The 24,103-nt window shown below is 44.2% G+C and overlaps 2 long non-coding RNA genes across 4 annotated transcripts in view; one reads left to right on the top strand and one right to left on the bottom strand.

Annotated features, from left to right (window-relative positions):
• Window positions 1–24,103, bottom strand: part of LOC128350349 (uncharacterized) — a 159,879-nt gene that overhangs the window by 26,631 nt on the left and 109,145 nt on the right. For all 3 annotated transcript variants that reach the window (XR_008319280.1, XR_008319281.1, XR_008319279.1), the window contains one exon: window positions 2,139–2,258. This is a non-coding gene — a long non-coding RNA (uncharacterized LOC128350349). The remainder of the gene's footprint in view (window positions 1–2,138; window positions 2,259–24,103) is intronic.
• Window positions 8,461–9,473, top strand: LOC128350351 (uncharacterized). The gene is made up of 2 exons (XR_008319283.1): window positions 8,461–8,557; window positions 8,769–9,473. It is a non-coding gene; the product is annotated as an uncharacterized LOC128350351 (long non-coding RNA).

Below are 24,103 nucleotides of genomic sequence, written 5' to 3'. Positions count from 1 at the left end.
TTGTTACATTGGAAATAAACAATCAGCTTGGGCACTCCGTCTTCCTTCCTTTGGGCACATGCTGAATTGAAAAATTCATGGTTTATTCCATTGTAGTTTCTAGGTCTGTGCAAGTCACTCAAGTCAGGATAGGATGTTGGAAATCCTGGCCCACACCCCCAAGGAGGCAGCAGAATGTGGGCCAATTGCCCCTGGAAGTGCAGTGGTGGTGGGCTCTTTAATTACCAATCCAGTACAGGTGCAGGGTGTCTGGGAGTGACTGGGACTGGAAGGGAGTGACTACAGTGCCCAGCCATTCTGTGCTTCCTCCTAGCTACTCTGTGCACATTCCCAGGCTGCCCTGCATCATGCCCCACCCACCCCCACATGCTCTCAAGATTCTCTTCAGCTTTCCCTATGCTATTGCCGGGTCAGCAGATAAAGAGCACCACCACCACTGCACTGCTGGAGGCAACTGCCCTGCATTCTGCTACCTCCTCATGGCGGGGCCAGGATTTCCGACATCCTTTCCTTGCTTTACTGACTTGTTGCTTCCCATAACATCTGAACTGGGGGAAATGTGGTCTGAGCACTGTCCACAAACCAGGATAACAAACTTGGGTTTGATCCTAATTTGCAGACAGTGCTCAAAACACAGTTTCCTGGTGCAGATGTGACCAGATACTGTGGTTTAATAAATCAGGAGGTTTTCTATTCAGCTGAGCATGCAAAGGTAAGAGGAAAGAGAAGCAGGGAGGGGAGTAGGGATGTGCATGGAAGTGGCTCCCTTCAAGCCGCTGGTGGGGCGGAGGGTGGCTTTAAGGACAGGGGAGGGTGCACTTACCCTGACATCATGCTTCCCCCTCCGGCACTCTGTGCATAAATAGTCCAGCATACCTCCTTGCCCCTCCCCCTTGTTTCAGTGACTGGAAGTGACCGGCAGTGACGTGCGCGTGTGCACTTCTGACCACTGAAACAACAGGACGGCAAGGATGTAAGGGTGTGCACGGAACCGCACAGCTGCGGTCCGGCACTGTGGAGGGGGTTCCTTTAAGGGCGGGGAGGGTTTACTTACCTCTCCCACCGCTTTGCCCCCTCCAGCGCCCGTATTTTGTGTAGAAATTGGGGCGGCAGGATACCTCCCCACCGCCCCTTCTTCCTCCTGAATGAAAAAGGCTGCAACAAGTCTTCTGCGCATGCGCACACGCACGCGCCCTTCAAGTCTCCCCGACACGGCGGGTAGACTGGGCCTCCGATCGCCAGAGGCCCGGTCTACCCGGCCTCGTCCCCTGCCGGCGGGTAGAGGTGAAGGGCGCGTGCGCATGTGCAGAAGACTTGTTGCAGCCTTTTTCATTCAGGAGGAAGAAGGGGCGGCGGGGAGATATCCTGCCACCCCAATTTCTACACAAAATACGGGCGCTAGAGGGGGCAAAGCGGCGGGAGGGGTAAGTAAACCCTCCCCGCCCTTAAAGGAACCCCCTCCACCCGGACCAGACCGGCCAGGTCCGAACCTGTCCGGACAGTCCGGAGGCCTTTACAATGGCCTCCGGACTGGTCCGGACACACCACTACAAGGAAGTACGCTGCTGCCCCGCCAGACTATTTATGCACAGAGTGCCAGAGCAGGAAGTGCAGCGTGTGTGTGTGTGTGTGTGTGTGTGTGTGTGTGTGTGTGTGTGTGTGTAAGTGCACCCTCCCCCATTCTTCAAGCCACCCCCACCCCCGTGTTCAAACTGATTCAACCCGGGGGCTTTAAGAATAGAACACCAAACAGGTTCATGCACATTCCTAGAGGAGAGGACACTTAAGCTTATTCCTTATTCCCATTCCATGGGGTTTTTTTGTATCATTTGAACTGGAAAGTATTTTGTATCATTTGAAAGTGGAAAAATCTATCCTGACAATATGTAGTGGGCTGTCAAGATAGTTGTATGTGTCTTCTTAGCACTATCATTCTTGTCTCCCTGTGGTGAATATTGGAATAGCATAGGCATGGAACACATGTGGATTAATGGAAATGATTTTTTTAAAATTAATATTTTTAGTTTTAATTTAATCTACTAAATGTGCACATAGCCACTAAAAAAGTTCTTAAATGAAAGTATTCTCATAGCCATTGTTAAAGACCAGCCCACATGATGGAAGCCATCTTAACTTACTTCCCATAGTGACTATCTCCACATAGACAAATGGTGAGCATTCATGTTCAGTTGATTGCCTTGCAGACTGGGCAAGTTCCTCCATGATACTGCAGGTATTTTCGGATGCACATCTGCTTCCTAGACCATGGGAAAAAATATTCACATTTACTTCAAATGATATTATATGTGCATGCTCTTTACATAGAGATGATCTCCATGAAGAAAATAAGAAGAGTTTGAAGTGGCCACAACTAGCAGCCACTCATTTTTTGGATAATACACAAATAGACATTTGTAATAAAACAATTTTGACAGGTTGTTGACATAGCGTATTGAACACCCGGAGTGTTTTGATCCTTATGGTATTCCATTCACTTTCCTCTTCCTTATGGTGAATTGACCATTTATTCATAACTCTTGCTTCCCCTTTGCCAGTGTTTGAAGACTTACCTCTCTAACCCCTCAGTTTCAAGGTCTCTTAATAGACTTCTGTGTGCAGCTTTTTCAAAAGCCCTTTTTAAATGAAATAAATTACTTGCACAGGCTCTTCTTTATCCATTAATGTTTTTCAAAGAATTCTAATATACTAGACAGCTACACGAAACCAGCCATATTGCTCTTGAAAAAGTAGCTAAGATAATAGTCGTGAAACTACTTAGAGCTTTCACATTAGAAGTGTTAAGCTGTATTCTATGTAGGCCTTTAGGCATGTTTAAAAATATATATTTTAATACTTGTATCCATCGCCAGGCTGCAATTTGAACTGAAGGCTTAGTCCTTGGATTTGCTTTGAATGCTAGAACTCAACTTTGAAATATGTGAAATAATTATCAAAACACAGCACCAGTATTAGGGATGTCCAAAATGTTTTGCAGTTTCTGACTCGAAACAGGTCGTTTCAAGCTCAAAACAGATTGCCCTTCAAATAAATGGCCTGTTTCAAGCTCAGAACAGAACAATCCCATTTTGATCTGATGTTTTGATGTTCCAGGCACCAGTTTGGAGGGCTGTTTTGTTATCATACAAATCAAGTGTCATGGGCAACTGTGCCCCCATTGGCTGGGGGGAGGGAGGAGGAAGAGGGAACACTTTTGGAGGGAATTTCAAAATGTATCCAAAGGGATAGAGAGAGAGCTCTTGTAGTCTCTTGAAGAGGATACATCAGGGAGGTGGATGGACTCAAGGAAGGTTTGATTTTGTGGTTTTCTTTTCTCAGCATTGAGAATAATATGATGTGTTATTGGTGCTATAACTATCTGTTTTTGCTGAATCTCAGATTGACACAGGCAGAACTTGGGTGCCTTCCTTCCTTGAGTTGTGGTTTGTTTTGTTTGTGAGGTAGTATTGGGGTGAGCAATGGACAGTGGCAGCCCCCCCCCCCATGTAATATTCCCTGGTAATTGCTGTGATGAGCTCCATGTCTGGCCTTGAGTTGAGTCGTGCTTCATTCACTGCTCAGGTTTGTTCTGCAATCTGCAAGGTTTACTCAGGTGTACACCTGAGTAGTCAAGGTGTACTCAGTCAAAATGTGGCAGAAGTTGCTCTAGTTGAGCTTATGGCTATTCTTGCTGCTAAGTAAAGGTGCGGCTGTGGCAACTGTTGCAATGCTAGGAAGTAAGGAATCATAATTGTGTGTGAGAGAGCAACTTGTGCCAGTGATGTCACTGCAGTGCAGGCACTGTGGTTGGCCGTGGATTCTGGGTCCATGACTCTTTTTTTGTCATTTTTGGACTATGTTTGAAATGTGTGATCTGTGTTGGGAGGGAGAGATTCCCTTTTACTGTGTACTTCTGCAGTGTTTTTCAAGGCAGGGTTGCAAAATGCATTGCAAATTGCAATCCAAAACTGTTCTAGGCATAGAGAGCAATGGGTAACTCAAAACACCCCATTGTTTCCCATGTATAACTTCGGGACACCAAGGTGAATTGTGTGCTGGACGTGATGGGTGCAACCTACAACCCAACCCTGGGTGGTAAATAGGCAAGCTGGCAATTTTAGACAAATGTTTAACCTTTCCCGCAATCCCCCATAGAATCCTAAGGGGTTTGGGGGAAAGGTTAAAAAAAATCACCCGCTAGCCCATTTCTTTTGTGGGTTGAGTAGTTGGTAGCAACCATCATGCCATACCAGCCAACCCACTTTGGTGTCCCTAGGAGCTACCTATAGGGAACAATGGGGTGTTTTAAGTTCCCCGTTGTTCCTTATTACCGGAACAATCAAAACATTTTGAGTTTGTTCTGTCAAAGCCGGCTGTTTCGACGCAACAAATTCAAAACATTTTGGTCATCTGCGTTTTGTTTCAAACTCGAAATGAAACGTGAATTCCATTTCGTGCATATTCCTAACCAGTAAGTATTTTCAGTGTACCTTTCCCAGCCTCTGAATTCCATCCTCTGCCCCATAGATTAATGGGAAATGATGTTCATTTTTGGTTTAGGGATGTCATTTTCAGAGACAATATGGTATAGTAGACTTGGGCCAATAACAGGACTCTGTGGTCAAAGCTACTACATAGTCCTGGTCAGACCACAGTCAATGGCCAGAACCGCAGATGAAGGTCAAAAGGGACAGAGATGGGTGTATGTACAGGCTAGATAGAAGTGAAGATTTCAACAAGGTCCGGAGAATGACTGATGTTAGAAGGCTCAGACACAAGTACATCATTAAGATTACACAGATGGTCAGGTTCGAAAAAGCAGTCGTCGAAGAGAAGAGAAGGCAAGGCACAGATAGGGATGTGCAAACAGGTTTGACATTGAACGTGTTCGACATTGAACCTGTTCAGTTCAACTGTTCGAGGTCAAACCGAACCACCCCCTGTTTGGTCTGACCCTAGACTGAACCCCCTTGGCCATTCAGGGGTTCGCGATATTTTTTTTAAAAAAATTTAACTCACCCCCTCCGGGGGAGTTGCTCAAGGTGGCGGGGAGGGGGTGTCTGCAGAGGTTCCCCCTCCCCTTGCCGGCCTCCCTTACTGCCCAAATCAGCCCGTTCAGCTGGCTTTTCGGCCTGTTTGAGCCTCCCCCCTCTGGCACGGTGGCCATTTTTGAGGCCACTGTGCCTGGGCAATTGGCCCCTGTGTGGGGCGACAATGACAACAACAACAACTACTACTACTACTACTACTACTACTACAGAAGCAAGTATCTGAATGACAGCTTTATATTATACATTTCATGACAGGTTTTTATAAACCCTGTTTGCACCCATTTCTGAAATACAATAACAATCTACACTGAGTAAGCAAAATATTTGAAAATGCAATAGTAGAATGAGGAAATGATCAGTTGTCAGTCCCTGGGTGGGTGGATCACCTGCCCAGACGAGCAGTGGTTCCTGCTGCAGCTCCCAGGGTCAGGGTGCGGGGACGCATAACCCCCAGAGCCCAAATAATGCATGGCATGAGTTTGAAGTGCATTACTGGGATCTCCCCTGCCCCCCATTTGTGCCTCATAGAATTTCTTCATTGGCCTGCTTGAATGCATGCAACTCGTATTTCCTGTGCACCAATTTGGTGATTAATACTTACTCTTAATGTTGGGATCAGGCCATTTAAGTGCTGGAATGTTTCAGACTGTTGAATTACGGTCCAAAATGGTCCTATGCTATTATGGTCCAAAAAATTGATCCATGGATTAATTTGCCTCAATAACATTATTAGCACATTCGAGTCAACTTTATTCTATATGGGCTAGCAGAAGGAAGAGGCAACATAATCAAATCTTAACGGGTATTATTTCCAGTGTTCAGATTAGTTCGTTAGAAAGTCCATGACATTTACAGCTGAAGAAACTCATCCCTTCTGCATGCAAAAGAAGCATTTGTCTATCTGCCCTTGCTGTATCCATTAGCCAGGCTCACACTGTTTTCCTGAAGCACATCTGCCTTCTTGTACTTTGCCTGGTAGTATTACTCGGCACGCCACTGGCTAGGTGGTAGTATTCCTCTGGCTGGCAGTCTCTCTGGTGTTGATCGCACAGCAGGCTGTCTGAGGTGGCATGCTTGCTAGGGCACATCTGTCCCTCTTAGTATTCATCTAGCTAATGTCTCACTTTCATGACAAATGCAAATTGGGTTGCTCTGTCCAAACATGTCAGCCTCATTAGCAGGTGCACACAGATTGGCATGTGACATATAGCAACTCTGCTTCTGTGTTCCCACCTCCAGCCACTGCTGGTTTTGTCATGTCCCCTGATTGCTACTGGCTAGGAAATCAGCAACCAAGTGGATATAATCAGATTCGAAGGCTACTGCCTGAGAGAAGAAGGGGAAGTCCCTTGCCTCTTAGGATAAAGAGCATCTTTGATTCTCTGGACTCTACACTGTCCAATAAAATTAGTGTTTCACCTTCAGGTGTCTCCATAATCTTTGAAAATGTCCAGCTACAGGAATAATGTCCCTCCTTGGATAGTGAATTTGCTACCTAATATACGACAACCACGAGGACAGTAAGAATGTGACTTTTCTGGAAGAAATAGGATGCTTGACTCTGGTTGTTCCTTCTAAATATTTCTTTCCCCCTCTTTCACCTCAGGGAGAAGAGGTAATTTAATTTCTTGGGTCCTGAATGGTCTGCATATCTTAATTCTAAGATGAACTGTCTTTCAGCTTAATTGAAACTGTGTGTTTCTCATCTGTTAGCATTCACACATCAAGATGATCAGATACACATGCACACACATAGTCTCTCTTAGGTGAGCATTATAGACCCCTGAGGGCGCACTCATTTAGTAACAAATGAAACATTGAACCAAATGCACCTCATTCATTTCATTTGTTACTAGTAAAGAAACAAATGCCAGAGCCACAAATGAAGGCATCAGTAGATGAGTTCAATAAAGGCTTCAAGAGGTTATAGAACACTCGCAAAAAAGTATAAAGTAGTGGGCTTCTGCAGACATTCTTGTACTCTTAAAAAACTAGCAGCTTTAATATCAAAAGTTAAACATCGTAAAAATCCAGCATAACTCTACTGATTAGTTCAAATCAATATGTGAATTTCAGTCCCACTTCTTTCTCTCTCATAAGATTACTTTTTTTTTTTGCCATTTTTGCTATTTCCTATGCCAGTTTCCTTATGTCTTGTTCTGTTCTGCAAGTCTTACCTTAGGTTCCAGTTTCTTAGTATGTTGCCTACTTTGTACCCTTCCTTCAGCCACCTTGTCTCTAGGCTCCTTGCCACAACTTCCCTACCTTTCAGGATCTCTTTTCAGTTCTCAGCCTGCTGAAGAAAGTTACCCCTGTGCCTACGGCCTATGTGAGACTTAATCCCAATCAAACTGACAACTTCCTTTTGTCTCACAGAAACTAGACAGTAAGTATTCTGACAGTTTTCCCCCCTGAGCACTTGGAATGTGTCAGAGGCTTCACTGCCACAAGTGCAATGCAATATAGATTCTTTCTGGGCAAATAAAGAAACCACCAATATATTTTGAGCTGCAAGTTTTGTTTTGTTTTTTAAACCCAGTGCAGGAGTGGGGCAGTGTACAGGGCAGTGTGAAATGTACAGGGATGCCTGACTGCACAAACCAAGTACTCACTTAAGTCAACAATATATATAGCGGCGGGTGGGGGGGGGAGACTTATGAAGCAGCATGCAGTCTAGAATATTCACCTCAGGATCTCATGCAATGTTGGAAAGATTGCTGAAGTGCAACTCTCAGATGGTGAGGTGCAGCAGCTTACGGTGGCAAAATATCTTGAGTAATTCCTGAAGATGGTGGCAATTTTTACAGTGGTGAATTCTAAAACATAAATCCCAGCAAGGGCCTTATTCCACAGAGTACTTGTTTATTTATCCCTGATGCATGATTAATAGCTCTGCCCCAGATGAAGCTAAATTTCATAAGAACCAACAAAATTGAGCAAACAGATTGATGGTTGTCACAAATTCTTGCAGACCCCCATCCTTTCTACCCCATTGCTGGTAATGGATCTTTTGCTTTATGCAACTTTGCATTAACAACCAGAATGCTCTTCATACAGTCATTTGAAGTAATATGCACAGGGTGATCTTGATGGAACACTGAAGTTGTTCATTATTTTGGCCATTACTTGTTTGTTTGTAGTTTATCCTAATCCTAAATACTGATGCAAAAATTTAATCTCATTGAAGGGCAATATTACAGTCACTAGGGATGGAAACAGCACACTAATGCAATGCAGAGCAGAAAGAAAATAATTCCCTAAGGTAGCAAGTGAACCAAGTATTAATGTGAATTTAGATGTGTATGTATTTTCTGCTTAATTTTTCATTCTCCTTCCCCTGTGTGAAATATTTTCTCTTGCCCTTTGCAGCTGATATTCTTCATCCAAGGAAGGAAGGAAGGAAGGAAGGAAGGAAGGAAGGAAGGAAATTCAAGCCATGTGTTATGCTTTTATAGAACATAAAAACACCCCATCAAGCCTTTTAGGAAGACACAATTAAGTGAGGGAAGGTGAAGAAGACAGATATCTGCCAGAGGGGGGTAAAATCATGAGGCACATGACAGCCCCGATGTGAGTGCTGCAATGGTGGCATTAACTGCACAAAAGAGCCATCTTGGTTGTTTAGTCTTTGGGCCACCTGGGGAGTCCCATTAAAAACACACTCACCGCTGCCTTGATAAAGTATAAGTGCTTGACCAGCGCTTTATCTTTTTTTTCCAGGTGCTTTCACAAATGGACAATTGACATAACTGTCATCAGATTCCTCGCCTGCCCCCGCCACAAGCACTCCATGTTGGCATAGCAAGGTTTTGTCCCTGCATGCAGATGTGTGTATGTATGAAGGCATATTCATTCCAAATGAGCTTCATGAAGTTGTGTATAATGTCCTTAATGTGCGTAGTATGTGATGATCATTTAGCTGTGATCATCAGCAAAGAGCTAAAGCCACCCTGCCCAAAACTTTAAATGCAGTTTCCTGTCAGCTCAGATCATTATTGGGGGAACTTGATATCGACAATGGATAACAACAGAACTCCATATAGAGAGGGTGCCCTCTCACCTATGGACTCCTTTTAATAGCATAATGTGCTCGGAGGTTGTTGTGATACCTGTGATGACTGAACATAAATTCACAAATGGACTTACTATGCTCTTATTGCCACTTTGTCACCATGCCAGTTTTGGTAGGTAGTTCTGTGAGACTCTGTTTTTAGCAGCAAATCTCTAAATTTTAGCTAGTGTGCACACAGCTGTATTGTCTCTTCAGGAGAGCATTGCTAGAACTGGGGAGACAGGTTCATGGAGCTATTTTCCCCCAACAAGATTATTCATTGATCTGCAAATAATACTTTTTTCCTGAGTGATTTGTTTACCATATTTCACCCTTTAAAAAAGGAAAATAAAATAAAAAGACAATCCAGGCAAGACGTTTATCTGACTCATTTGTTTCTTAAGCTCTCCTCAGACATTATGTGGTACATGCATTCAGATGTCTTGTACACAGAGATATACTGTGTGTGTGTGTGTGTGTGTGTGTGTGAATGTACCTGCATTCATTTTAAAAGTGAACCTGGGCAGAGACCCTCTGAGACTCAGGACACAGATAGGAAGTGTACTGTTTGACTTGTATAATATGTGAAGATCTATGCCTGTATGCACTTTACACAATTTATTGATGATGATGATGATGATGATGATGATGATGATGATGATGATATTTATTTATGTAGTTATTTGATTTCTATAGCACCCTTCCAAAAATGGCTCAGGGCAGTTTACACAGAGAAATAATAAATAAATAAGATAAGATGGATCCCTGTCCCCAAAGGGTTCACAATCTAAAAAGAAGCATAAGATAGACCCCAGCAACAGTCACCAGAGATACTGTGCTGGAGGTGGATAGGGCCAGTTACTCTCTCCCTGCTAAATAAAGAATATCACCACGTTAAAAGGTGCCTCTTTGCCAAGTTAGCATGGGTTAATTTGTACTAGAATTGAACATAACATGTGAATAGAGCTCTAGAAGATGAGATTTTAGAGCCAACAGAACACACTTCTAAGGTTATGGCCCTTACAAGTCTACTTCAGCTTCTCTTTCTCTTTCTGTGCACTTCAGTTCAAGAATGGACAACCCCTTCAATAAGACTCAGAATGCCAAAATCAGATTTTCAGTGCACACCCATAAAAGATCTAGTGGGATTCTCTTGTTGCCATCAATGGCACGCTATAGAGCCAGAAGAACAATTTCCCAGTAGTGGACACTCTGGGAATAGACAGAGAGAATGAAATGGGTGGCAAAGAGAAACCACGAGGGAAGAATATGAAATAATGTGAACTGCTTTTAGAAGTATCATGAGTCAATTTTTTTTTAGTCCTAGAAAGCTGGTAGTCTCTTTCATTTATACAAGGGCCAGGGTAGATATATATCAAAGCTACTACATTGAACTGTGTAGGGTGGGTTAACTAACATTGAATAAAATGCTAATAAATTCATTTGTAATAACTGTCCTAATAACTGCAAAGATACTTGGGATGAAAAACTGCTTCACTTATAGGAGTATCAAAATCGGTAGTTTACTTTCATACTAGTTACAGGGCTAGATTTTGGTATATACATAGCTAAAGACAATGGCCAACATGATGTGTAGCATTAGGGCTCTGTAACACTTTGCCCTGGGATTGTTGTGCACTTCCAAGGCAGCCCTGAAGTGGTTCAGATGTAGTGCTTGTGGAAGCAGCATTTCTGCAGGTTTCTCCATTTCTCCATGACATTAAGGAAACCTGCCGAAATACTGTTTCCATCGCTGCTGAACAGGGCAGGGGCTGCCTTGGAAGTCCACAGCAGCCCTGGGTCACAGAATTACAGAGCTATAGTGCTGAGCATCATGTTAGCCACTATTGATTATTGAAGAAGAATGAAAATGAAACGTTCATATCAGAAGAGAGCAAGCCAAGTCCCAATATGTTGGGCTGTGGGAATTCTGTCTTCCCCTCATCCACCTGAAAATGCATCAAGTTCAAAGGGAGAGGTTATCAAGGAACATATTATTATTATTATTATTATTATTATTATTATTATTATTATTATACACAGTCAGACAGGTGTTATTGACTGGTTTGTTTTATCCAGACATCGAGTCCTTCCCAAGGACCTGGGATGGCTGAATTTTTTTATCGATGTTGTTGCTGTTATTATAGATATCGTTGCAGAATATAGGCTGTTCCCAGTAAAGTTGCTTTTTGTAATTGACCAATGGTGATTTATGTGGCCCCTATGGTGTTGAGGTACTCTTCAAGGTCTTTTGGAACTGCACCCAGGGCGCCAATTACCACTGCGATTATTTTGGTCTTTTTCTGCCACAGCCTTTCCATTTCAATTGGTAGATCTTTGTATTTTGTGGGTTTTTAAATTTCTTTTTCTTCTATTCTGCTATCCCCTGGTATTGCTATGTCGATTATTTTGACGTGTTTTTCTTTCTTCTCGATTATAGTTATATCTGGTGTATTGTGTGGCAGATGTTTGTCTGTTTGTAGTCGGAAATCCCATAATATTTTTACATCTTCATTCTCTTCAACTTTTTCAATTTTGTGGTCCCACCATTTTTTGGCTACAGGTAGCTTGTATTTTTTGCGGATGTTCCAGTGTATCATCCCTGCTACCTTGTCATGCCTTTGTTTGTAGTCAGTCTGTGCGATCTTTTTACAACAGCTGATTAGGTGGTCCACGGTTTCATCTGCTTCATTACAAAGGCGGCACTTGCTGTTTGTGGTTCATTTATCGACTTTTGCTCTCATTGCATTTGTTCTTAGTGCCCATTCTTGTGCAGCTAGTATTAAACCTTCAGTTTCTTTCTTCAAGTTGCCATTCTTAAACCATTTCCAGGTCTTGGTAATGTCTGATTTTCCAGTGATACTGTGCAAATATTGACCAAGCAGTGGCTTATTTTTCCATTTTTCTGCTTGGTTCTTGACTTGTTCTTTCTTGTAGGCCTGCTTTCTTTCATTGGTGTTGAATAGTTTCGCATTATTGACCATTTGAAGTGCATCTTCTTCACTGTCCTTGATATATTCTTCAAGGCCTCTTTTCTCCTCCTCTGCTGTTTGATGGACTCGCAGCAATCATCTTCCACCTGAGCTGCGAGGGAGGTATAGCCTATCGACATCACTGCGGGGGTGCAGAGCATGATTGATGGTCATTATTTTCCTGGTCTTACGATCTAGCACCTCTAGCTCTGCCTGGGTCCAATCTATTATTCCTGCAGTGTATCTGATAAGAGGTATAGCCCAGGTGTTTGTGGCTTGTATGGTGTTCCAGCCATTGAGTTTGGACTTTAGGATTTTTCTAACTCTCCTGATGTATTCACTTCCAATTTTTCTTTTAACTTCAGTGTGTGCAATGTTATCAGCCTGGAGAATGCCCAGGTATTTGTAATGTTCTTTCTCTTCCAGGTTCTTGATGTTGTTTCCATTGGGCAGTTCTATTCCTTCTGTATTTCTTATTTTCCCTCTGTTCATTATTAATGCAGCACACTTGTCTAGTCCAAACTCCATTGCTATATCGCTACTGAATATACGGACAGTGTTTATCAGTGATTCGATTTCTGACTGGGATTTCCATACAACTTCAGATTGTCCATGTACAGCAGATGGTTTATTTTACTTGATGTTTTAGATGTTTGGTATCCCAAGCCTGTTTTGTTTAGTACTTATGAAAGTGGGGTCATGGCGATTACAAACAACAGAGGAGATAGTGAGTCATCTTGGAAAATGCCTCTTCTAATGCTAACCTGTCCAAGTGTCTCACCACTGATTGTTAACTGTGTACTCCACATGCTCTTTGTTTTTTCTATAAATATCTGAATGTTTTTGCTGACACCAGTTGTTTCTAAACATTTTAGTATCCATGTGTGAGGCAATGATTCGAAGGCTTTCTTGTAGTCAATCCATGCAACACTTAGATTGGTTTTTCTTCTCTTGCAGTTTTCTAAAATCATTTTGTCAATCAGCAGCTGGTCTTTTGTGCCTCTGGTGTTCGGGCAATTTCCTTTCTGTTCAACTGGAAGCTGTTTGTTAGTTAATAAGTGTTGCATCACTTCATCTGCTATTATTCCAGTTAATAATTTGAACATGGTTGGCAGGCAGGTTATCAGTCTATAATTACTTGGAACCGCACCTTTTGCTGGGTCTTTCATTATGAGATTAGTTTTCCCAGTTGTTAGCCATTGTTCAATATCACCTCCTTGCAATATGTGATTGAACTGTTTTGATAGTTGTTTATGAAGGCTTGTTAGGTGTTTAAGCCAAAAGCCATGCAGTTCATCCTTTCCTGGAGCAGTCCAATTTTTAATTTTCTTTGCTCTTTTACTTATTAATTCTGGTGTTATTATTAGATCTTGCATTTGTTGGTTACATTTTTCGACCTCTTTCACCCAGCCTGCTTTTTTTATTATAACCTATTGGATTGTCCCATAATTTCCCCCAGAATTGCACTGTTTCTTCTTTATTTGGTGTTTCTATCGTGCAGTTTCTCCTTCTATGCTTTGGTAGAAACGTCTCTGATTCGACTGGAATTGGAGATTCTGCTTGTGTTGTGTGATTCTGGCTTCGTATCTGCTAATCTTCTTTGACACTGCTGTTATTTGCTGCTTTATTATTTCCAGGACTTCTCTAATTTTCCTTTAATCTAGGTGGTATTTTTGGAGCAGATACTGTTTGGTGTTTTCATTCTTAAGCTTCTTGTCTTTCATATCTTTAAATCTGATCTAGCATCTGATCTAAGCCTGGCAATTTTATTTTCTAATATAATCTTCCATTTAGGTGATGGACTACTTTCTTTTTTTATAGGTCCATTGATCTTATATCTGAGCTCTTGTGTTGTTATTATTGCTGCACTGTACATTAGTTGGTTTGTTTCTTGCAAATTATTGGTTGTTATTTCTGCAAGTGCAGCATTGACATCTTTTAATGCCTGAGCAAGTTGTTTTTTGGCAACTGTTTTTAGAGCTGGAAGTTGAACTCTGGTGGTTGTTTGGTTCATGTTCTCAGTTATTTTTTGCTTTAGTTCTTGTTGCTTTTCTGTTAAATGGCATTTGGGTTTCTGAGGTCAAGGTAAAGGGGAGGTTTCCTGGTTTTAATTTTGAAACAGTTCAGCAACAGTGGCATCCTCGATTCCAACACCTCTTCCTTATTATTATTATTATTTATTAGATTTCTATACCGCCCTTCCAAAAATGGCTCAGTGTGGTTTACACAGAGAAATAATAAATAAATAAATAAATAAATAAATAAATAAGATGGCTCCCTGTCCCCAAAGGGCTTACATTCTAAAAACAAAAAACAACATAGACACGAGCAAAAGTCACTGGGCGTACTATGCTGGGGGTGGATAGGGCCAGTTACTTTCCCCCTGCTAAATAGAGAATACCACAGTAAAAGGTGCCTCTTTGCCCAGTTAGCTGGGGCATATAACTAAACATGCCTAATGCAAATTGTATTGATTAGTTTAAATATTGAAAAGATGGCATGGTTACAGAACAATGCCTTTGGGGCAAATATTTATTATTTCAACATTCAATTATAGAAATCAAGAAACACTAAGAAATCTAATATTTTCCATATACATATACATGAATACTGTGATGTTTATCATGTGTTTCAAAGCAGAGTTCCATCAGCTCTCCTTCAAAGTGGTTTTCTTTATGTAATCAACTTCATTGAGTGAACAAGGATGGGTCCACTGTTATAATCTGCATGCCTTGCATAAATGGTGTGTGGGTTGCAGGCTATGATCAGCCCCATTGCACTTCGATTTTAATTTATTAATCTAAAGGGAGATTTGCCTATTAAAGGCCTGTGAAACATTTGATCTTTGTAGTAAAGTTGCTGCAAAACTTCTTCATGGAAAATGATGGAATATCCGAGGTCCTGGTGTGCCTTATCCTGGCCAAGTGTAACTTTATCCTGAATAAACTTCAGGGGATGCCTGCACAGCCATAGTCTGTCTCCCAGATGCCATAGCCCCACAGCAACCACAGCGGCCTTGTCGATACCGTGGAGAGCATAAGTCCACTGCAGTAAGATTTTCAAGTACACTTGAAAATCTGTTTGTGCCTTCTAGTTCCACCTGGGTCAACAGGTATATGTTTCTCAGCTTTCTAGTGCAAGAACAAGCTGGGAAATGACTTAGATCTCCTGTCTTTTTAAAAGTGTTTTGGTTTTTCAAGCATACTCAGTATAAATATACATGACATAAATACAGAAAAGTCCATCAGCCCTCAAGTTAAATGCTGCAAGGGACTTGAGCAAAATAGGATTAGCATAAACTGGAACAAAATCCAGTTTGAGCTGCAAGTGGAGAAAAGAAACATGAAAACTGGCCCTATCTGGTTATGGCGAATTTCTGTGAACTTCTGCTTGTGCATTTAGCAAAGGAATAGAGTTTGGGATGCTGCTCTTTTTTTTTTTTTTTTTAAGAGCCTCCAAAGTGCAGCTCTAAGACAGATTTTCTTCTTTGCTGATTTCGTCATAGCTCAGATGAAGCCAAGCATCTGGTATTTGTGCAGCCTAAATGAATATCGCAATATCCAAAACTGGTGTCTGCAAGCCACATTTGCCCACCAGCTGGGAGGAATGTCAAAGGAGCAATGTTGCCTCCTTTGAAATCATTGCCTCTGTTCCTTGATATCACCACATCTACAAATGACATCTATGTATGTGAGTGACACATGCAAAGAGGGGCCTTTGTGAAACAAAAATACCACAGTGATTTTACCAAATGGCTTCCTGTTACCACATCAATGAATCACATCCATAGGATTACCAAGATTACCATAAGTTACTATGCTGGTACAAAGAGCCATGATTCACATATGTAGCTCTCTGTGTGGCAGACAGGGGTGCCAACAGGATTTTCTGCTTCCAGTCCACTGTATGTAGACTGGGGGCCTCCATCCATCATTTGCTGGGAACAGTGTGGTGGGCTACTGTTCTTTCTTAGCATATAAAGTGCACCAAGCAACTTTCCCCCCACCTCATTCCAGATCATTTGGCTGCCTGATCACCCTCCCTTCCTCTGTCCTTGCTTTCTTCATTTTTCCCTTCCTGGCGGGGGCCTATCTTCTCCAGCAGTGCCTTTCCTCTACGCTCCAGCCTCCTGCTCTTCATCTGAAAAGGAGATCTGGAGCAGACATTCAGGCCAATGGTTTGCTGGCTTAGAACACCTAACCAGGGACACACTATGGCAGCACTCTACTGGCCTCTAGGAAGTGTACAGAGGCCAGTAGAGCACTGACTAAGTGCGTCTCCATGGAGACACTGGAGGCCAGCACTGGCCTCCTTGCAGGTGAGGACACAGGCATAAGCAGATGGGTGGCACCTTCTCTGCTGGGCTCCTGCTGTCTCTAGGCCTGTACAAGAAGTTCTGTTCGCCCTAGTGCCAGCAGCCCTGATAGCAGGCAGCACCAGACAAAACCCCCAAACTGCACATGCAAAGCAGTCCTGGCTTTGCATACTGAAAATCGGAGCCCCTGTGATTCCTTTCTTGGCATGGATGCTCCCCGATTAAACTGAATGACATCAGCCACATATTCCCTGCTTGACCATGAAGCTCACTGATTGTTTGTGGGTCAGTCATTCTCTTTCATTCCTAATACACCTCATGTGGTAGTTGTGAGAGTGAAATATATGCAGCTCTGAGCTACTTGAAGGAATGCAAATTGAATCAATACCTAAAAATAACTTTTTGTACAAATCTGGCACTGTACAAGCAGACACCCCCTGATTTGAAGACAAATAGGCCTAAAATACATATACAAATATGCCTAATTTCAAAGTGATCTGATAAAATCACTTATTGTGGGGTTGAAACTCGGGAGAAAAGTTTAATCTGCCTGCTCTGGATGGGGTCACACTTCTCCAGAAGGAACAAGTGCAGAGTCTGGGGGTGCTTCTGGATTCAAGCCTCTCCCTGGTGCCACAGGTTGAGGCAGTGGCCAGAGGTGCCTTTTATCAGCTTCAGCTGATACGCCAGCTGCATCCGTTTCTTGAGATAAATGACCTCAGGACAGTGGTATATATTAGGGATGTGCGAAATGTTTCGGGTACAGAACGATCTGTACCCGAAACAGCCAATTTCGGGTGATTCGGACCTGAAACGAATCACCCTTCTAGCCCTCCAAAATTTTTCGGAGCCGAAACGAATCACCCCCGTTTCGGCTCTGAAATATCTGTTGTTTCGGCCCTCCATTTTGTGGTCAATAAATGCCTTCTTCTTCCCCCTCCATTTTGAGCAATGACGTCTATTTGAATTTCCCGCCTTTTTGCCTCCCATTGACTTCAATGCAAAAAGGTCTGATATGATGTCTACTCGAATTAGGGGTCCCAGGGGCAAAATAGTGGGGTGGGGTGGTAGTGCCTAATGGGTGGAGGCTACCCCCCCAATTGCAGAGGGATTGGGCAGAGGGCTGATTTTTTGTGAATATTTGAAGTTTTAGTGTCTTTGTGGCATATTTGGGGCATAACGTGGGATCGGGGGCAGAAGAGTGGGGTGGGGTGGTAGCTCCTAATGGGTGGAATCTACCACCCCAATTGCAGAGGGATTTGGCAAAGGGCTGATTTTTGGTGAATTATTGAAATTTACGTGTCTTTAAGGTTTTTCCTCATAAGGTGTAATGGAGGTTTCAGCAGCCCCATAACTGCACTTTGGGGGGTGCTGGGGTGGCCCAGAGCGAATGGTGGTGTATTGCACATAGGGTGCCAACCACCCCCATGGGTTGCTAACCCATGTCGTACAGGGTTCTGTTGTTTCTTAGGTGTTCTGAGTGTGGATTCTATGATAGCAAATGAGATTTTCAATGAGACACCATGAATCCACTCTCATTTGCTATCATAGAATCTACACTCAGAACACCTCAGAAACAGAGGCGTAACTAGGGAAAATAGCGCCTAGGGCAAGCACTGAAATTGCGCCCCTGTCCAAACAGGAATGATGGGACTTGTAGTCAACAATATCTGGAAATCCTTGTTAAAAGGAACACTGTTCCATCTAGACATGGTTGTTGATCAAAACCTGAAAACATGAGCCATCTCTGTAAAAGACTTAGAACAACAGTCAGGAGTTATGCGAGGATTCCAAGTGTCATTTTCTCTGTCTCATCTCATTCTTTTTTAAAAAACATGACTTTGTCCTAGAGGATCACCTGCCCAAATAGCCACTAGCAAAATAGGGGAAGAAGGTGGTGGTGGTGGTGGGTCTATAAACCAGTGAATGATTCCTACCAGCCTTTGTCTTATGATGACTGTTGGCTCATGATAGGGTATACAGTATGTGCATTCACCACACCAGTGCTTACTTTGACACCAAGAGGGAGGAGGATACATTAGTTTGCCACACTAGACAGAGGAATTTGCAACAGGAGCAAGACAGCCAAGTTCTGCCAGGGCCAAAACCAGCCCCTGCCCGACTAAGAAATCATTGTAATTTGCCCCTTCCCATCACAAGCAGTGTGCTGTTCTTTTATTATTGACTCTAACTCTCAAATATCCCAGTCATGGATGGAAAATTCACGGTCAATTTACAAGAGACACATTTTCTACATGGAAGTTTCTTCTGTGCAGGTGTTGTGCAGAAACCCATGTAAGTGACCGCCAGGGGCATAGCAAGGTTGGAATGGGCCAAGATGAGATTTTAAAATGGGCCCCCATCCCCTCAAAGTCCAGGGCCTCCGCACACCCCAGGCCCCCAAGGATTGAAGTCCGATATTTCAAAATAAGTATACAGCCTGGAAATACATTTCACTGAATACACACATGCACACTTCACAGTATATAGTGATATACATTGAGTACTATATATTTGTGCTACTTTTAATGCCTAGAACACACTAGCAATGCTAATTATTAAAATGGCCCCCTCACTGCAGATTAGCAAAGGAGGCTTTCAACCATGCAGGGTGAGCCTATGTTTGTTTTCTCAGAATTCTTGAACAAATTCAGTAAAGTTTGATTCCGGGAGGTTTTTCACATGAGGCGTTTAAAGCCCTTTAACACACATCTCCTCTGGAATGGAGGTGCTGCATTCACATGTTGGCCAGATGTACCCTGAAGTCCTGTGAGTTATTGGAGAGCAGTTCACACACAAGAAAAATAAAATAAAATAAAATAAAAGCACAACACATGCTTCACAGTTCTCACTCAGACCTTCTGAGTTGCAAAACAACTTGAACATAAGTGCATTTATAAATGAATGAATGAAAGAATGAATAAATAAATATTTGTTCCAGAAGTTTTTGTATTTTCTGACATGAAACAAGCCACTTATAGGCCTTAGATAGTTTTTGTTTTTAAAGCCAGCACATTTTTCAGTCTGTTTTAAATTAAATATTCAGAGACTTCTCAGTCTCGCCCCACCACTCATATCAAAGCCCTATCTATGGCAAGCAGATCCCTATATACGGGGGTAACCACAGAAAGGAATTCACAGCCTACCTTGCAAAAGCTGTGCTGCAGGGAGGGTCTGCTGCAGGGAGGGTCTGTCAGCCTCCTTCCTGGCTTGCTGGGGCCTGCCAAGTTCAGGCTTCAGGGAGGCCTACTCAGAGGCCTCTCTGGAAGCCCCGCCCACCCGCCGATCAGCTGAGAGGCGGGGAGAGAAGAGCTCTGCAGTTTGCAGGCTACTCGGATTGTAGGCCTCGCAGATCCTAGGCAGGTGGGCAATGGGGTGGGATTGGCAGGAACTGGCGTGGCGCCCCCACCTCAGTGGTGCCTAGGGCACATGCCCTGCCTGCCCCCCAGTTCCGCCTATGCTCAGAAACAACAGAACCCTGTACCCCATGGGTTAGCAACCCATGGGGGTGGTTGGCACCCTATGTGCACTACACCACCACTCGCTCTGGGCCACCCCAGCACCCCCCAAGTGCACTTATGGGGCTGCTGAAAGCTCCATTATACCTTATGAGGAAAAACCTTAAAGATGCGTAAACTTCAACAATTCACCAAAAAACAGCCCTCTGCCCAAATCCTTTGAAAAAATTCAAGTAGCTTCCTTGCCCCTACTTTGCACTACCACCAACCCCACACTGCTCTAGGCCACCCCTTTCCCCCTGATGTGAAGTGATACACCCTCCATTATACCTAATGGGGGGAAACCTTAAAGACGCGTAAACTTCAACAATTCACCAAAAATCAGCGCTTTGTCCAATCACTCTGCAATTGGGGTGGTAGCCTCAACCCATTAGGAACTACTACCCCACCCCACTCTTTTGGCCCAGATCCCACGTTATGCCCCAATCTTCCCCAAAGACACTAAAACTTCAAAAATTCACCAAAAATCAGCCCTTTGGCCAATCCCTCTGCAATTTGGGTGGTAGCTTCCACCCATTAGGCACTACCACCCTACCCCACTCTTTTGGCCCCAGGACTCGAATCGAATCAGGGGTAGGGGTGTGCACGGAACCGCACAGCTGTGGTCCGGCACTGTGGAGGAGGTTCCTTTAAGGGCAGGGAGGGTTTACTTACCTCTCCCACTGCTTTGCCCCCTCCAGCACCCGTAGTTACTGTAGAAATTGGGGCGGCAGGATACCTCCCCGCCGCCCCTTCTGCCTCCTCCTCATTGCAAAAGGCTGCGACAAGCCTTCTGCGCATGCGCACGCGGTGCGTGAGCTTCACGTCTCCCCGACGCGACGGGTAGACCGGGCCTCCAAAGAGTGGATTCATGGTGTCTCATTGAAAATCTCATTTTCTATCACAGAATCCACACTCAGATTACCTCAGAAACAACAGAACCCTGTACGCCATGCGTTAGAAACCCATGGGGGTGGTTGGCACCCTATGGCACCCTATGTGCACTACACCACCACTCACTCTGGGCCACCCCAGCACCCCCCAAGTGCACTTAAGGGGCTGCTGAAAGCTCCATTATATTATAACTTATGAGGAAAAACCTTAAAGACGCGTAAACTTCAACAATTAACCAAAAATCAGCCCTCTGCCCAAATCCTTTGAAAAAATTCAGGTAGCTTCCTTGCCCCTACCCGGCACTACCACCAACCCCACACCGCTCTAGGCCACCCCTTTCCCCCCGACGTGAAGCAATACACCCTCCATTATACCTAATGGGGGAAAACCTTTAAAACGCGTAAACTTCAGAAATTCACCAAAAATCAGCCCTCTGCCCAATCACTCTGCAATTGGGGTGGTAGCCTCCACCCATTAAGCACTACCACCCCACCCCATTCTTTTGGCCCAGATCCCACGTTATGCCCCAAAGACACTAAAACCTCAAAAATTCACCAAAAATCAGCCCTTTGCCCAATCCCCCTGAAATGTGGGTGGTAGCCTCCACCCATTGGGCACTACCACCCCACCCCACTCTTCTGCCCCTGGGACCCGTTTTTTAATCCGAATCGAGTCAGATTCGGATTTGGATTAATTCGGATCCGAATCGAATCAGGGGTGATTTGGATGGGCCATATTCGGATACAGAACAGAACAGGGGTGTTTCGGTTTGGATCTGAATCAAAACACTGAAAATCCGAATTGCACACCCCTAGAAAGAGCTACACTAGCTGCTGATAAGTTTTCGGGCAAAATACAAGGTGCTGGTTATCCTCTATAATAAAGTCCCTGGGTGTGCACCCGTGTCTCTGCGCCCATGTCTTCCTCGTCCATTCTGGGCATGCGCAGAGTGCATGCCTAGAACGTCCGAGGAATATATGGCCGCAGGCACCAGGCGACCATGTTGAGGAGAGCGGCGGGCCGAGAACGGCCTACGGTGAGGGCAGAGGCGGGGAGGGGAGAGACGGCGGCGGTGCCGTCACCACCGGACAGGGTGAGGATGCAGCATTACAAGCCGGCCTAGGTGGGGGCAGAGCCGCCGCCAATGGATGGGGGGAGGAGGCGGCGGGGGAAGCCGAGCGAGGAGCCGCCGCTGGGCGGGGGGAAGAGGCAGCGTAAGAAGCCGGGCGAGGTGGCGGTAGAGCATGCCTGAAGAAGAGTGGCAAGCAAAACAGGCAGCTCAGCCCGAAGGGGAAACCCCGAGGAGGCGCACCTTCTGCTGGAGGAGCCAGAGCAGGAGTCCCGACTGCCCGCAGCAGCATCCTGCTGCTACCGCGCCCACCACCCCGCGCAGGTCTTATGCCACCGGTGGCTCAGCCATGGCTAGCGGCGAGGCATGGTGGGACGCCATGCGAGGATCCTCCAAGTTTCCTGGAGGAGGGCAGAGCTGCCTGTGCCCTTTCCAGGGACCACGCTGTAGGGACGCTCTCCTGCTGCAGCCAAGAATCCCCCGACTGGCTGTTCCTCCGGGGCACTGCACCCCCCCTTCCAGCCTGCGGAAAAGAGGGGAAACCCTCCCCTTCAACCTGGACGCAACGGCATCCGCTCATTCTTTCGCAGCCCTTCCCAGCCTGCACCTCACAGGCCTTAAAGGCACAGCGAGCTCCGGTTGGCTCTACCTTTTCCTAGCCAATCTGCCAGGCGGCCAAACGAGGCGGTGGGCCCAGCCAGGAAACCGGAGGAGGCAAGGGCTGCCAATGGCAAGGGCTGCTGGTCTTTAGGCGGGTGGGCGGACAGCCCGGGAGCGCGGACGTAAGATGGTGACGCGTTGGCAGAGGGGAGGGGGAGGAGGTGGCCGAGGACAAGCCACAGAGGGCAGGATCGCTGCTAGCGCCCGTTATTTTAACGGGCTTAAAAATACTAGTAACCTATAAAGCCCTAAATGGCTTTGGCTCTGGGTATTTAAGAGAACATATTCTTCGTCATGAACCCCACTGCCCATTGAGATCATCAGGAGAGGTTCGTCTGCTATTACCAGTCTGGCAGCTACTCAGGGTCAAGCCTTCTCCGTTGCTTTGGAATGCACTCCCTGCTGATATAAGGGCCTCCCCATCTCTGACAATTTTTAAAAGATCTTTAAAGACACATTTGTTCACCCAGGCTTTTAATTAAATACCATTTTAATAGTTTTAACATTGTTTTAAATATTGTTTTAAGGTTTTAAATTGTTGTAATCCTTTAACTTTTTGCTGTCATTTATTTTAACCAATGTTTTAATTTCTTTGTTGTCATCTATCTGTTTTAACTAATGTTTTAACTTTTCTATTTTTGTTGTAAACTGCCCAGAGATGTAAGTTTTGGGCAGTATTAAAATGTTAAATAAAATAAAATAATAAATAAATAAATAAATAAATAAATAAATAAATAAATATTAAAAAATAAAATAAAATAAAATAAAAGTTGCCACAGCTACAGCAAGGGCTGGAAATTGAAACATTGACTCCCTCCCTCCCTCCCTCTCTCTCTCTCTCTCTCTTTGCCAAAATATAATCAAGGTTTATCATATATTTCTTTCACATTTAGGTGAAAATGACTATGTACTCTGTCAGGCGCCTTGAGGAAGAAGACCTTTTATCAGTTTGGTAAAGTTTAGAGGAGTGGTTCAAATGTTATTAAGCTTTTCCTGTCCCACATTGAAACCTATTGCTACCAAGTTCTGGTGAAGCTATACAGAGTGGCAGGTTTGACAATAAAGCCAAATGCTGACATGTTTGCCAGTGCTCTGACGTTGGCAGGGGGAGCAGCCTAATGGATTATATTGCAAGTGCAGTCTCCTTGTTTAGAGATGGGATGTGAACTTTCAGAAAACAGGGGTGAAGGGGTAGCCAGGCTGGTAGTTAGAACATCGTTGGGGAGAAGCAATAGTGGTTTGGGTGGTGTATGGAGTGAATATGAAAATGCACATCTACAGAAACATACACACAGAAACACACAACCACTCACACATGAACAGAAACAAAATGCAAGCACAAACACAACACAAACACATGACCACACAAGTGGGGGGGGGAGAGCCTGCATACACCACAAATGCACACAGATACTGGCACACACAAAAACACATGCATGTAGCACAAATACACAAACATGCACACACACATACAAACATGTGTACAAAAACACATGCAGATGCAAACATGCATGCACACAACATAAACACACACACCTATGCACAAGCACAGATGCACATGCACACAGAAACACACATGTGCATACACACAAGCATA

The sequence above is a fragment of the Hemicordylus capensis genome, chromosome 3 (assembly GCF_027244095.1).
Source record: "Hemicordylus capensis ecotype Gifberg chromosome 3, rHemCap1.1.pri, whole genome shotgun sequence".
Taxonomy (NCBI): Eukaryota; Metazoa; Chordata; class Lepidosauria; order Squamata; family Cordylidae; genus Hemicordylus; species Hemicordylus capensis.
This window is presented reverse-complemented; position numbering and strand designations above follow the sequence as displayed.